Genomic DNA, 13,637 nt, shown 5'->3' with positions numbered 1-13,637 from the left:
TCATTTTCTAAGAATAAAGCTCCTGGGATGGATGGTATTCAAGCTGAGGTGCTGCTCACCTTCTGGGCACAGTTAGCCTCCCCTCTGTTTCGTATGCTGTCCTCCGCCATACGCTCCTCTCAGCTCCACCCCGCTTTAAATTCTGTGATAATCTCTTTGCTTTTAAAACAGGGCAAAGACTCTGCTGATTGTTCCAGCTACCGTCCCCTATCTTTAATGAACTCTGATGTTAAGCTATTGGCTAAGGTGTTGGCTCGCCGCCTTCAGTTAATGATAGCTAAGATTGTACATCCCGATCAGACTGGTTTTATTTCAGCTCGCTACGCAGCCAACAATATGCGTCGTCTTCTGCATATTGTTAAAAATGATTATTCTCCCACTGCTCTTTTCTCATTGGATGCCGAGAAGGCCTTTGACAGGCTTAATTGGAGTTTCCTCTGGGAAATTTTTTTTTTGCCCCGCTTAAATTTCTTAAGTGCTATGCTTCCTTTGCCGCCCCCTTCCCACTTTTTGAAAGATGTCCGGTCGACAGTAACGTCCTTTCTCTGGAATGCCCGCAAGCCTCGCATAAGGTACTCCTTTCTTACTCTTTCTAGAGATGATGGGGGTCTCGCTCTACCGGAATATGAATGGTACCACTGGTCCTTTGTTCTCCGTTCGGTCTGGCACTGGCTTCAGCCTCCCCCATCACCGCCTTCCTGGTTTCCAATAGAGGAGAATCTGGCGCGTCCGCATCAGCTGCAACATCTCCCTTTTCTCTCCCTGAAAGCTAAGGCAGCTAAACCTGTGCTAGGCTCAATTGTGTCTTATGCTGTGCAGATTTTCCATCGGGTCGAGAAGCGCACTGGCTCTGTCCCTGTCTGGCACTCAAATACACCAGTATTTCTTAATAGAGCGCTTAACATTGGTGGTCAGCCCATCACAAACTCCCGGTGGATCTCGTCCGGAATCCGTGTTTTGGGTGATCTATTTGATGACTCTGGCCTCCTCACGTTCCAGGCTCTCAGCTCTAAATTTCCTATCCCTCCTTCTTCCTTCTTTTTCTTTCTACAACTGCGATCTGTCTTCAGAACATGTGGGATTTCCTTCTCTGCTCCTTTGCCTATTCACCCCTTTTGCAAATTTGTGGCTTCCCTGTCCAAATCTAATAGACCAGTCTCCACGCTGGACATGTTTTTGCGTAATGCTGGTCAGGTTATTCCACCTGTTGCCCGTAAATGGGGTGATATCTCTTCTCCTTCTCCATTGTGCTGGCGCACCATTTTTAAAAATATTAAGCGGGCTTCTAGAAATCCCAATCACCAGCACGTTCAGTTTAGTTTTGTGCACAGGATGTACTGTACTCCACGATTGCGCTTCGCTATGGCTCTCGATCCTGATACCCTTTGTAAATTGTGCCCACTTAGAGCCCTTGGTATGTTCTGGGAATGTCCACCTGTGGCCGCTCTTTGGTATGCGGTCTCCTCCTTTCTTTCTGATCTGCTGGATGTGACTGTCCCTTGTTCTCCTCAATCTCTGTTACTCTTAGAGTTCTCTCTCCTTTCTTTTTCCCCTTCTCAGCAACAGACGATTTCTTTATCCTCTGTCGCTGCAAAGCTTCTGTTGGTCTCAAGGTGGAAAGACCCGAGTCGTTGCACTTTCATAGTCTGGAGGGCTTCCCTTTACAATCTGATCATGTTGGAGCTGTCTGCTGCTTGAATAAATGGTGCCTCAGACGTTACTATCAAAAATTGGGAGCGTAATGCTTCACTTGTACTACAGTACATTGAGGAGAGCACATCACCTATTGTGTCTGGTTAATTTCTTATGTTCTTATGTTCTGGTACGGTTATGTAGATATGCTATATGGCAATATATTTGGTGTGTGTGTTGTGTATCTATGTGGATGTCTGGGGGTGTGCATGCATTTGCATTTATAGGTGTATGTGTTTTATTTATTATTGCTGTATGTATATTACTGTGTATGTATATAGATGTATATTCTTTTGTTTCCTTTAATGTCTTGCTCCGGTGGGGGGGGTTTGGTTCTGGTGTTTTTTTTGTTTTGTATGTTGAACAGTTTTTGATGTGTCACTTTTTTGTGCATTGTAGTAAAACCCAATAAAAAAATTGGTTGCAAAAAAAAAAACCAGAATGATCATTTAAAAAAAACAAAACCTTTATGAGGTTGTGCAAAGAGGGGTACGACTTTCATCACGTTTGCACTTCTCTACATCATTTTTGGCCAATTTTTTGAGTCTTAATGGCGGTGTCATCTGAGAACTTCTTTTTATAAAATGCATATTATGTTTAAAAAAATTCCAGCTTTACGGTTTCAGGACAGAACAGCCACTCTGTTATGATGAACATTACGGTATTTTGAGTGTTATTAGTTGTGGCGCCCCTTACTGTACACTGACTACGCCACCCCTTGCGATTCACTACCTACTGAGTGTGCCAGAGCAAGGGAACAATGCTCTAATAAGAAGTACAGATGCAGGTTTTACAGAAATATAAAAGTACAACCTTTAACAACAAATATTCTTGATTGGTCACCAATTAAATAGGTCACTACCTTGATGTTGGGGAAGGGACAGTAAACAGACAAAAAGGGGAAGATGAAAAAAGAAAACAAATCACCAAGACATTGGGACAGAGGCCTATTGAACCAAGGGCGGGTAGACACACTGGTGGGAAGCTAGGGTTTCTATACCACACGTGACTGTGCAAACCCACTTATCCTAATATACACTTCAATCCAATACCCTGCAACCCTCACAGTACTCAGGTACCTTAAGTGACCATTGAAAGTCTTGCAGTTCAGGACTCGGTAGGACCACAGCAGGGGCTGACCCTGACACACACTGAATAAAGCAACACTTAACTCCCAATTGGGTAGTATACAAAACAGTTTAAAACAGCCGGGGCAAACAATACATGCAACAGGTTACCCCAGACTGCAGTGTAATGTTCTGAAACAAACAATACAACATGGACACGGTAAAAATGCAAACAGGCCAATCATAATATCCTGACATGACAAAGACATGTACAGGATTAACAACACATACCTGTCCCAGTATTAGCAGGATACGCCAGAAGTTAAGCTTGGAGATACATCAGTCCCAGCATGGTCATAGCTACCAGCGTCCACGCTGATTACACGCCAACTCGGAAGTCTTAAGTAGTTCTAACAGCGCCTGCTGTTAAAACCGGAAACGGGTGGAGTCATATTTTCATCTTCATGACTCCCGCCGACTGTGGCAAGGAATATATACAATCACGGACTATAAGAATAAACACGCCGTTGCGTTGAGCACTTACGCTGTGTTCGCCGACGAGCTGAACGCGTTCTTCGCACGGTTTGAGATAAACAGCTCACAACAACAGTCTGATCTCGGTGAGCGAGGACAGCAGCGCGGCTCTGGTTAGCCTGGCAGAGCGCGATGTGCGCCGGGCTCTGAAGCAGGTGAGCATCAGAAAAGCAGCGGGACCAGACGGGATTTCAGTCCTGCGATGCTGCGCTGATCAGCTGACTGGTGTTTTCACTAAGATCTTCAATGAGTCCCTAGCTCTGTCTATTGTGCCAACGTGTTTTAAACGGTCCACCACAGTTCCCGTTCCGAAGCACAACAAGCCCTCCAGCCTGAATGACTACCGCCCGGTAGCCCTAACATCTCTGGCCATGAAGGTGTTTGAAAGGCTGGTAAAGAACTTAATCTGTTCATCCATCCCAAATTCCATAGACCCATTACAGTTCGCCTACCGCCCAAACAGATCCACTGAGGCGTTACCTGCAAGATCGCTATTTTTCTTTATGCTGCAATTGTTTTCATTATTACTTTGTTTAACTTGACACATCACATCTTTAAATTCTCATCCTTGCATTAGAATATAGACCAGTTAATACTGATGGTATCTCATCCTGTGTCATATGTTTTAAAATGACTACACACTGAATATTGAACTGAAGCTTGACATACAGTAAAAAAATTTAATCGCAAATCAAATCGTAATCGCAATTTCTGTCAGAAAAATGGCGATTCGATATTTTCCCCAAATCGTGCAGCCCTACTTGGCACCACGTCCTGGGTTATTCCCTGCTTTGTGCCCATAGCTTTCAGGATAGTCTCCAGACCCCCTGTGACCCTGCACAGGAAGTTGACCATCCCCGGCCAGCCCCCAGAGTTCTGTGGAAGTTAAAAACACTTTAGTCAAACAACAGACTAACCAAATCTCAGGCTGGAGTAAGCTTCAAAAAAGGAGCTGGTCATTACCTGAACAGAAGGGGAACATAAGAAGGAGACTAGAGCTCAGCTGACAACATACAGTATATCTCTCCCGTTCCTTGCTGATGATGGGAGGTCACTGAGACGAGGTGAGACAAGTAAATAGAAAGTCAGCTGGCTCCTGCTGACACCCAACAGTGTGACACAAAACGGGTGGCATTGCCGAAGACCTCACAGCTAAATATGGAAAGAGGAGAAATATTTTTAAAATGTAAATAAAATGTGGAGCACCTATAATAAAAGCACAGCTATTAGGTGCTAATGATCCAGTTCACACTCAAGATGCCTAAGTTTGATCAGGTCAATCCTGCTACAATGATGTAACATGGACAGGCAGGCGTAATGTACTCACTGTCTGCAGTATGAACAACATGGTCCCACACAGACAGGTGACCCCATAGAAGCGCCTCTCCAGGTTAACAAATACCTTCACTCAGATACTTATGCTCAAATGCTGTTCGCTGTCAGACTCTGCAACAAAGTCCTTGCAGCTGACCCCACACACATAGACTAACAAACACACACATCCAATACACCATGGTAGTTTCTATGTGCAATATTAGTTCTTGTCAATCCCTGTCACTCCATTGCGTGCCTGTCCATATAGATATATCCAGTGTTGTACATATATTTATATATCCACTCTGTACATATATTTATATATCCACTCTGTACATAATATACATACACTCTATTTATACATACATATATTTATCTGTTTACATATACACACATATATATATAAATATTTTTCAATATACTCATCCAAATTTATGTTTCCAGATTGTTTGTATAGTGCACTTTTTATACTGTACTGTTGGTACAGTTTTTATTCTATTATTTTTAATTTTGCTACTCTTGTCTTGCACTGTCCACTTTTCTGCCGTGACGATGCAATTTTCCACTTGTGGGACTAATAAAGACAAATTTGCTGCGATCTCTGACATTTGGACATGCTTCACTAAGAACTGTGCTGAGAGTTTCACTCCAGGAGAACACATGACCATAGATGAACGGCTGTTCCCTACCAAGGTTCCTTGTCCATTCAAGCAGTATATCGTATCCAAGCCGGACAAATTTGGGATCAAGTTCTGGATGGCCGCAGATTTGGAGACCGAATATGTCTGCAATGCATCCCCTTACTTCGGAAAGGACCCCAGTCGTCAGAAGTGGGAGAGGCTGGCAGAGAACGTGGTCATGAATCTGATGGAGCCATTTTTGGATGATGAGAGAAATGTCACAACGGACAATTTCTTCACCTCACTGGCACTGTCACACAGACTGCTTCAGCGCAAAACAACGCTACTGGGCACGGTGAATAAAGTTCGGCATGAACTTCCTCCACTTGCAAAGGACACTGCACAGCGGGAGGAATTCTCCACGTCAGTGCTTTGCAAAGCCTAGCTAAGCTCAAAATAAATAAATCACAGGGCCCTGATGGCATCTTACCTATAGTAAGATACCCAGAACCAGAGCTACTGGCACAAAGAAGGATTGCTGGGATTGCTGCGAGGATTGCTGGGATTGCTGCGAGAGAGTGGTGTTGAGCTGCAGCGATTGTTTGGGATTGTTTGGGATTGTTTTTTGGAGTGTTTTGAGTGTTTGTGTGCTTTACCTGTTTACGTGGGTGGCTGTTTATTTCTATTTATTGTTCTTATTTCGGTCGGCGTGAGTGCTTGTCTGTCCTGTCTGTTAATTAACAGCGCGATTATTACCGACAGAGAGCTGCGGGTGTCGCGTGAGCGGCGTTTTTCTGTCCGCGTTTAAACTCCGTAACAAACACCCGCAGGGCGATTATAACTAATAGTATCTAACGTCGGTATCACTACCCGGCGCCGGAAAAGGACAGTTGCTCCTGAGCTTTGCTCGGTCGCCAGTCGGGGCCGGGGAGGACATTTTCCACTTTTTTCCCGCTCCGGCAGTAGCCTGCTGTGAGGGGGTTTTTGTGGTTTTTCGACCTCCCAAGAGCAACTTCGATTTCGCCTTGTTTTTAGTTCATACTTGGTTCAGGCAGAGGTTCTTCTGGTAAGTAGTAGTAAATTTATCAGGTTTAAAATTTTAAATAAAATAATAATTAAGTTCCATTTTAACACAAGTAATAACTTATTTTAGTGTACTCCGCACGTTACTGCATTTATTGTTACGCAAATTAATCTTTATAGTTAAATACACTATATAAATTTACTGGGCTGGGAGTACGGGGCCATAGTGAGTTAGTTAATTATGGGGCCGGCTCAGTGTTGCGTTTGCAAGATGTTTGCCCTTCTGGACGTTAGTGTCCAGTCGGACTTCATCTGCGAGCGATGTAAGCTAGTGGACTCACTCATGGTCAAGGTTTGCGACCAGCTGGGGTGGATCCAGTTGTCGTGGTGCATGTTGGCACCAACGACATAGGCAAGGGTAGAAGGGCTGTTCTGCAGGATAAATTTATAGAAGTCGCCAATAAGCTTAGAAGCAGAACGTCCATGGTGGTATTTTCTGAAATACTCCCCGTGCCACGCGCAAGTCAGGCTAAGTTAGCTGAGATAAGGAGATTAAATGCGTGGCTAAAAGGATGGTGTAGGAAAGAGGGGTTTAGGTTTATGGGGCACTGGAGGACCTTCTGGAACAGGTGGGACCTGTTCAAGCCGGATGGGTTGCATCTGAACCGGAGGGGAACCAGTGTACTGGGAAGGCGTATTTGTAGAGTAGTTGAGGAATGTTTAAACTAGGGACTGGGGGGGCAGGGAGGTTAGTTAAGTATGTAACTGGGGGGAAATGGAAAGCCCCAAAAAATTATATTATAAGTAGGCACTGTAATAGTCCTACCCTTTGTTCTTCTGAAAATGAACTTGAGATGGTGGAATTAGTACAGGATTGTTTTTTTACTCAGTTTGTTAACACCCCTACCAGGGGAGATGCCATTCTTGATCTTGTTTTGTCTAATAACCAGGACAGGATTGGTAAATTAGACGTTTTAGAACCACTTGACAGTAGCGATCATAACATGGTTAAATTTGAGGTTAAGTTTAGTGCCCGAAGAGCAAAGTCCAAATCAAAAATATATAATGTTAGGAAGGCTAACTTCAATTGTATGAGATTAAAACTAGAAACTGTGAACTGGATGGAGTTAAATAACAAAACTGTTGAAGAGGCATGGGAATTTTTTAAAAGCACATTATTGCAAGTGCAAGAGGACTTCATACCTGTTTCCAGCAAGAATAAATCTAGGAAATTGAAACCTAGGTGGTTTAATAGGGAAATAAAGTATAAAGTAAGGAGGAAAAGGGCTTTGTTCCAGAGATGGAAAATAACTGATGATGACATAATAAAGCAAGAGTATCTAAATCTACAGGCTGAATTAAAAAATGACATTAGACGAGCTAAAAGGAATGTCGAAAGGAAGATCGCATTGGAGGCTAAGGATGACGTTAAAAGTTTCTTCCAGTATTTTAATTCTAAAAGAGCTCTAAAAGCTGGAATTACTAATCTGCAGGATAGTAAGGGTCTTATAATTGAAAACGACATTGACATAGTAAATGAGTTCAATGATAGTTTTGCACGGGTATTCACTGTTGAGGACACTAGTAACTTACCAGTTCTTATTACTAATCCAACATCGTCTATAACTAATATATATATAATTGAAGCTGATGTTTTGCAAAGCCTAGCTAAGCTCAAAATAAATAAATCACAGGGCCCTGATGGCATCTTACCTATAGTGTTAAAAGAGATGAGGGATATTATTTGCCGACCCTTACCTTCTGATTGGAAGCATGCCAACATAACGCCCATTTTCAAAAAAGGGGATAGAAGTAATTTGTCAAACTATAGGCCAATCAGTCTAACTTGTATAACTGGTAAAGTTATGGAGGCTATAATCAAAGAGAAAATGGTAGATTACCTGGACTCAAATAACATTTTGAGGGATAGCCAGCATGGATTTAGGAGAGGTAGATCCTGTTTAACAAATCTGTTGGAGTTTTTTGAGGAAGCTACTCAGGAAGTTGATGATAAGAAGGCCTATGATGTCATCTACTTAGATTTCCAAAAGGCTTTTGATGTTGTCCCCCACAAGAGGCTCTTATTTAAACTCAAAGCAACAGGTATTTTAGGAACTGTAGCGACCTGGATTGATAACTGGTTAACGGATAAGAACATAAGAACATAAGAAATTTACAAACGAGAGGAGGCCATTCGGCCCATCAAGCTCGTTTGGGGAGAACTTAACTAATAACTCAGAGTTGTTAAAATCTTATCTAGCTCTGATTTAAAGGAACCCAGGGTTTTAGCTTCCACTACACTAGCAGGAAGACTATTCCATACTCTAACTACACGCTGTGTAAAGAAGTGCTTCCTCAAATTTGTTTTAAAATGTTCTCCCGCTAATTTCCACTTATGGCCACGAGTTCTAGTATTTAGACTAATATTGAAATAGTCATTTGGCTGAACAGCATCCAGACCCGTTAGAATCTATAGAAGTATAGAAGTAATCCAGCAAACTATAGGCCAATCAGTTTAACTAGCATTACTGGAAAAATAATGGAAGCTATAATTCAAGTGAAAATGGTAGATTACCTAGATGCAAATAACATTCTAAAGGATAGCCAACATGGATTTAGGAGAGGTAGATCCTGCTTAACGAATCTACTTGAGTTCTTTGAGGAAGCTACAAGTGAAATTGATCACAAAAAGGCCTATGATGTGATTTACTTAGATTTCCAGAAGGCCTTTGATGTTGTCCCCCACAAACGGCTCTTGCTAAAGCTTAAAGCTGCAGGGATTTTAGGAACTGTGGCAGTTTGGATCAAAAACTGGCTAACTGACAGGAAGCAGCGAGTAGTTATTAGAGGCACAATGTCACAGTGGGCCTCCGTTCATAGTGGGGTACCGCAGGGTTCAATTTTAGGACCACTATTGTTCCTAATTTACATTAATGATATTGACACAAATACATACAGTAAATTGGTTAAATTTGCAGACGACACCAAGGTGGGCGGTGTAGCAGATACTGATCTAGCAGCAGAGAGGCTTCAAAGGGATCTGGATTTAATTAGCGAATGGGCTGATACTTGGCAGATGAAATTTAACACAGATAAATGTAAGGTAATCCATGCAGGGAGCAGAAATATAAAGTACAGATATTTTATGGGTTCCACTGAAATAAAGGTAGCTGATTACGAGAAAGATCTAGGTATGTATGTTGATGCTTCCATGTCCCTCTCTCGCCAGTGTGGGGAAGCAATAAAAAAGGCCAATAGAATGTTGGGTTATATCTCTAGGTGTGTGGAGTTTAAGTCAAGGGAGGTGATGTTACACTTATATAATTCCTTGGTAAGACCCCACCTAGAATACTGTGTGCAGGTTTGGTCACCATACCTCAAGAAGGACATTGCTGCTTTAGAAAAGGTGCAACGAAGAGCTACGAGAATGATTCCTGGTCTTAGAGGAATGTCTTATGAGGAGTGGTTAGCGGAACTGAATCTGTTTAGCCTTGAGCAAAGGAGACTAAGGGGGGATATGATTCAGGTCTATAAGATTCTAACGGGTCTGGATGCTGTTCAGCCAAATGACTATTTCAATATTAGTCTAAATACTAGAACTCGTGGCCATAAGTGGAAATTAGCGGGAGAACATTTTAAAACAAATTTGAGGAAGCACTTCTTTACACAGCGTGTAGTTAGAGTATGGAATAGTCTTCCTGCTAGTGTAGTGGAAGCTAAAACCATGGGTTCCTTTAAATCAGAGCTAGATAAGATTTTAACAACTCTGAGCTATTAGTTAAGTTCTCCCCAAATGAGCTTGATGGGCCGAATGGCCTCCTCTCGTTTGTAAATTTCTTATGTTCTTATGTTCATATGTGGGCAGTGTGGTGGCACAGCGGTTTCTGCTGCCGCCTCACAGTGAGAAGGTCCTGGGTTTGATGCCCGTTGAGGCTTTCTTTGTGGATCTTGCATGCTCTCCCCGTGTTCGGGTGGGTTAGGGCTAGTTAAGTCTTTGTTCCAAAAGGTCCAGTTGAATTCTGAGGTCCATAGAGCCAGGCAGGAATGGGAGGATCATCCACGTATGGAAAAGAGGGAGCCCGCAGGAACATAAGAGATTTTGCCTGGGAAGACAGAACTAGCAATATGATTAGTAGCAACACTACAAGCAAAAGCAATATACTAAAAACTAATGGTTTAATCACCCCGGATAAACCAGTGAGAACCAATTGTCCCAGCTGTACTCAAACAGGCCATGCTCTTCATGTAGCTCAGACAGCTGTTTGTGCACTGCGTCCTCTAGATCCTGCACAGCCTGAGAGGAATCAGGGATGTACGTGCAACATTCTTTCCCCACTATAGCACAAACACCACCTTTCTCAGCTAATAGGAGATCCAATGCCTCACGGTTTTGCAGAGCTACCTGCTTCACTGTGGATAATTCACCTTTAACGGCCTTCACAGTGTCAAGTGTCTGACTGGTCACTTTTTCAACTGCAGTCTGCAGGGCAGCCACCTCTGTCTGAAGGTCTGCTACACCAAGGGATGGAATAAACCCCAAACCATTGCTCAGTTCGACTAAGAGACCGTCTGCTCCGTGAATAGGCACGCAGTCAGCAGAGCAGCCATGACGGACAAAGAGCCGGAGCATGTTTGATTTAGGACTGCCATATCATGATTGGTGTACGGAATCCCGTAGATTCCACACAATTGTGACCCTCTCGGGGGCCAGTCTTGAAGGAACCACCAGGGTCGGACACGCGTCTGCAGTGGACCCGATGGACCCAGGCGTCGATTCCCTCCACTTTCACTGCGTGAGGGGTAACCATCAGGACCTGGTGTGGTCCCCTCCATCTCGGCGTGGTCCATCTCTTCCCTCTCAAGTCACGAACTAACACCCAGTTCCCTGGTTCGAGCGGTGTCACAGCTTGTAACGGCTTACCGTCCGCATTCCTCCAATTGGCACGAACCTGGTCCCAGGCTGCACCTATCGCTCACCGCAGACCTGTGAGATAAGTCAGAAAATCCCCATCCACGGTCTCCAGTGTAACATATCGTGAGGGAGACAAAACACGCATCGGCCTTCCTGCATCGACCCAGGGCAGGCCTGTCGTCTCTGAAATTTTGGCCAATTTCCGTTTCAGCGTTTGATTTGCCCTCTCCACCATCCCTCTAACCTGAGTTCGCCACAGCATGTTTTGGGACTGTGGGGGGAAACCCCATGATGACACGGCGAGAACATGCAAACTCCACACATGGAACCCTGGCAGAAACTCAAACCCAGGTCCCAGAGATGTGAGGCGACAGTGCTAAGCACTGCAGCACCGTGCTACCCGCCTCTGGGAACATACTGAGGTTAATTGGAGTTACCAAGTTGACCATAGGTGTGAATGGTGCACACAGGTACGCATGTACACAGGCAGGCACTCATGCACACAGGCACGCACGTACGCAGGCATACAGGCATGCATGCACACAGAGACACACAGGCATCATCGGCGATCACTCGCAATCGAGTATGATGGTCCAACTGGGGGGTCCTTATTGTGGATCTTCAGATGGCTGAAGAGGCCAATTCTCGAACCACAAACCTTATCCCAACAGGTGGACGCCTGTGCGTGGCTTCTTTTAATGTGGGGAGACTGGGGCATAAACAGCCACCACACGGTCCTTGACAGAGACAAACCTATTATCAACGGCATGGACTCCAAGACAGCTGAAGGTCCATCTCTGCTGCAGCCTTCTTCCACCTTCACAGCCGTTGTTGTGATCCACCTGCATGCCTGGACACAATCCTCCGCCTGCTCCGCTGTTGAGGTCTTTCTTGAGTCGCGCTTTGTCTGGCACCTCCCCCTCAACCTTACCGCCAAGGGTGACCCTACCAGGAGCGTGGCTCCAGACGGTATCGCTCTCGGGATCTTTGGCACACGCAAGCCTCCCCACCACGACAAGGTGGCGACTCTCCGGAGAAGACACACACAGGCACACAGACAGGTACACCGACAGGCACGCATGCACGCACACAGGCATGCATACAGGTACATACACAGTCAGGGACGCACGCAGACACACACAGACACACACAGGCACGCACGCACAATTGCACGCAGACAGGGACGCACACACGCAAGCACACAGGCATGCACAGTTACACTTGCACACACATACACAGGCATACATACAGGCATGCACACACATGCACAAAGGCACGGACACACACACAGGCACGCACGCAGACACACACAGGCACGCACGCATACACAGGCACGCATGCAGACACATACTGGCACGCATGCAGACACATACAGGCACGCACGCACGCAGAATTGCACGCAGGCAGGCACGCACACACGCAGGCACACAGACACACGCATGTACATGGGCATGCACAAGAACACAGGCAAGCGCACACACACAGGCCCACAAACACGCACGCACGCCCACAGGTACGCAGACAGGGATGCACGCACGCAGACAGGGATGCACGCACGCAAGCACACAGACATGCACAGTTACACTTGCACACACACACACACACACACAGGCATGCATACAGGCACACACACACATGCACGAAGGCATGGACGCACACACAGGCACGCACGCAGACACACACAAGTACAGACACACGCATGTACACAGGCATGCACAGAAGAACACAGGCATGCGCACACACACAGGCCCACACACACGCACTGGCACGCACGCCCATAGGTACGCATACATACAGGCACACACACACAGGCACACACGCAGACACACACAGGCACGCACGCACGCACAATTGCACGCAGGCAGGCACGCACACACGCAGGCACACAGACAGGTACAGACACACGCATGTACATAGGCATGCACAAGAACACAGGCAAGCGCACACACACAGGCCCACACACACTCACCCAACAATAGATATGACAAGCTTCAGTGAAGGTTCCCATGTCACACACAGGTTCAGGCTGCCTTGAATTTCAGCTAGCAGTCTGAGTACACAAATGCAAATGTGCCAGGGTTCACAGGTAATTGCCGTGTTTGCACAACAAAAGCAGGAGGACAATGGGGCTGAAGGCCTGCACGGGCTTAGGAGGAGCTGTAGGGAGTTCTAGGGAATTTACGGAAATCTGCGCAGGATAGTAGTTCTAGTGCAGGGATTCATAACCCCGGTTGTAAAAGGAGCAAAAATGTGAGCTGCAGCACTTCCCTTCTAATGGTGATGATCCACTTCTCTGTGCCTTCAAACTGGCTCATTTCCACCCCTTGATGGCCATATATTTGACAAGAATTATACATTAATACTTTACAACACTACAGAGACTTAAACTGTGCCTTACTGGCTCTTAAGCTCAGAATCTCTCGATTCACCTTTGGGAACAGACTGGGTCATGTGATTTGACATCTGTCACACACT

General features: G+C 45.2%; 1 long non-coding RNA gene across 1 annotated transcript in view; it reads right to left on the bottom strand.

Moving 5' to 3' along the window:
- The window catches only part of LOC140583970 (uncharacterized), a 129,418-nt gene that overhangs the window by 108,138 nt on the left and 7,643 nt on the right, over positions 1-13,637 (bottom strand). The gene's annotated exons all lie outside the window — the stretch shown is intronic.

Source organism: Paramormyrops kingsleyae, unplaced genomic scaffold, assembly GCF_048594095.1.
Source record: "Paramormyrops kingsleyae isolate MSU_618 unplaced genomic scaffold, PKINGS_0.4 ups27, whole genome shotgun sequence".
In the NCBI taxonomy this organism is placed as follows: Eukaryota; Metazoa; Chordata; class Actinopteri; order Osteoglossiformes; family Mormyridae; genus Paramormyrops; species Paramormyrops kingsleyae.
The sequence above is the reverse complement of the archived record's forward strand: the minus strand, read 5'-3'. Positions and strand labels throughout refer to the sequence as shown.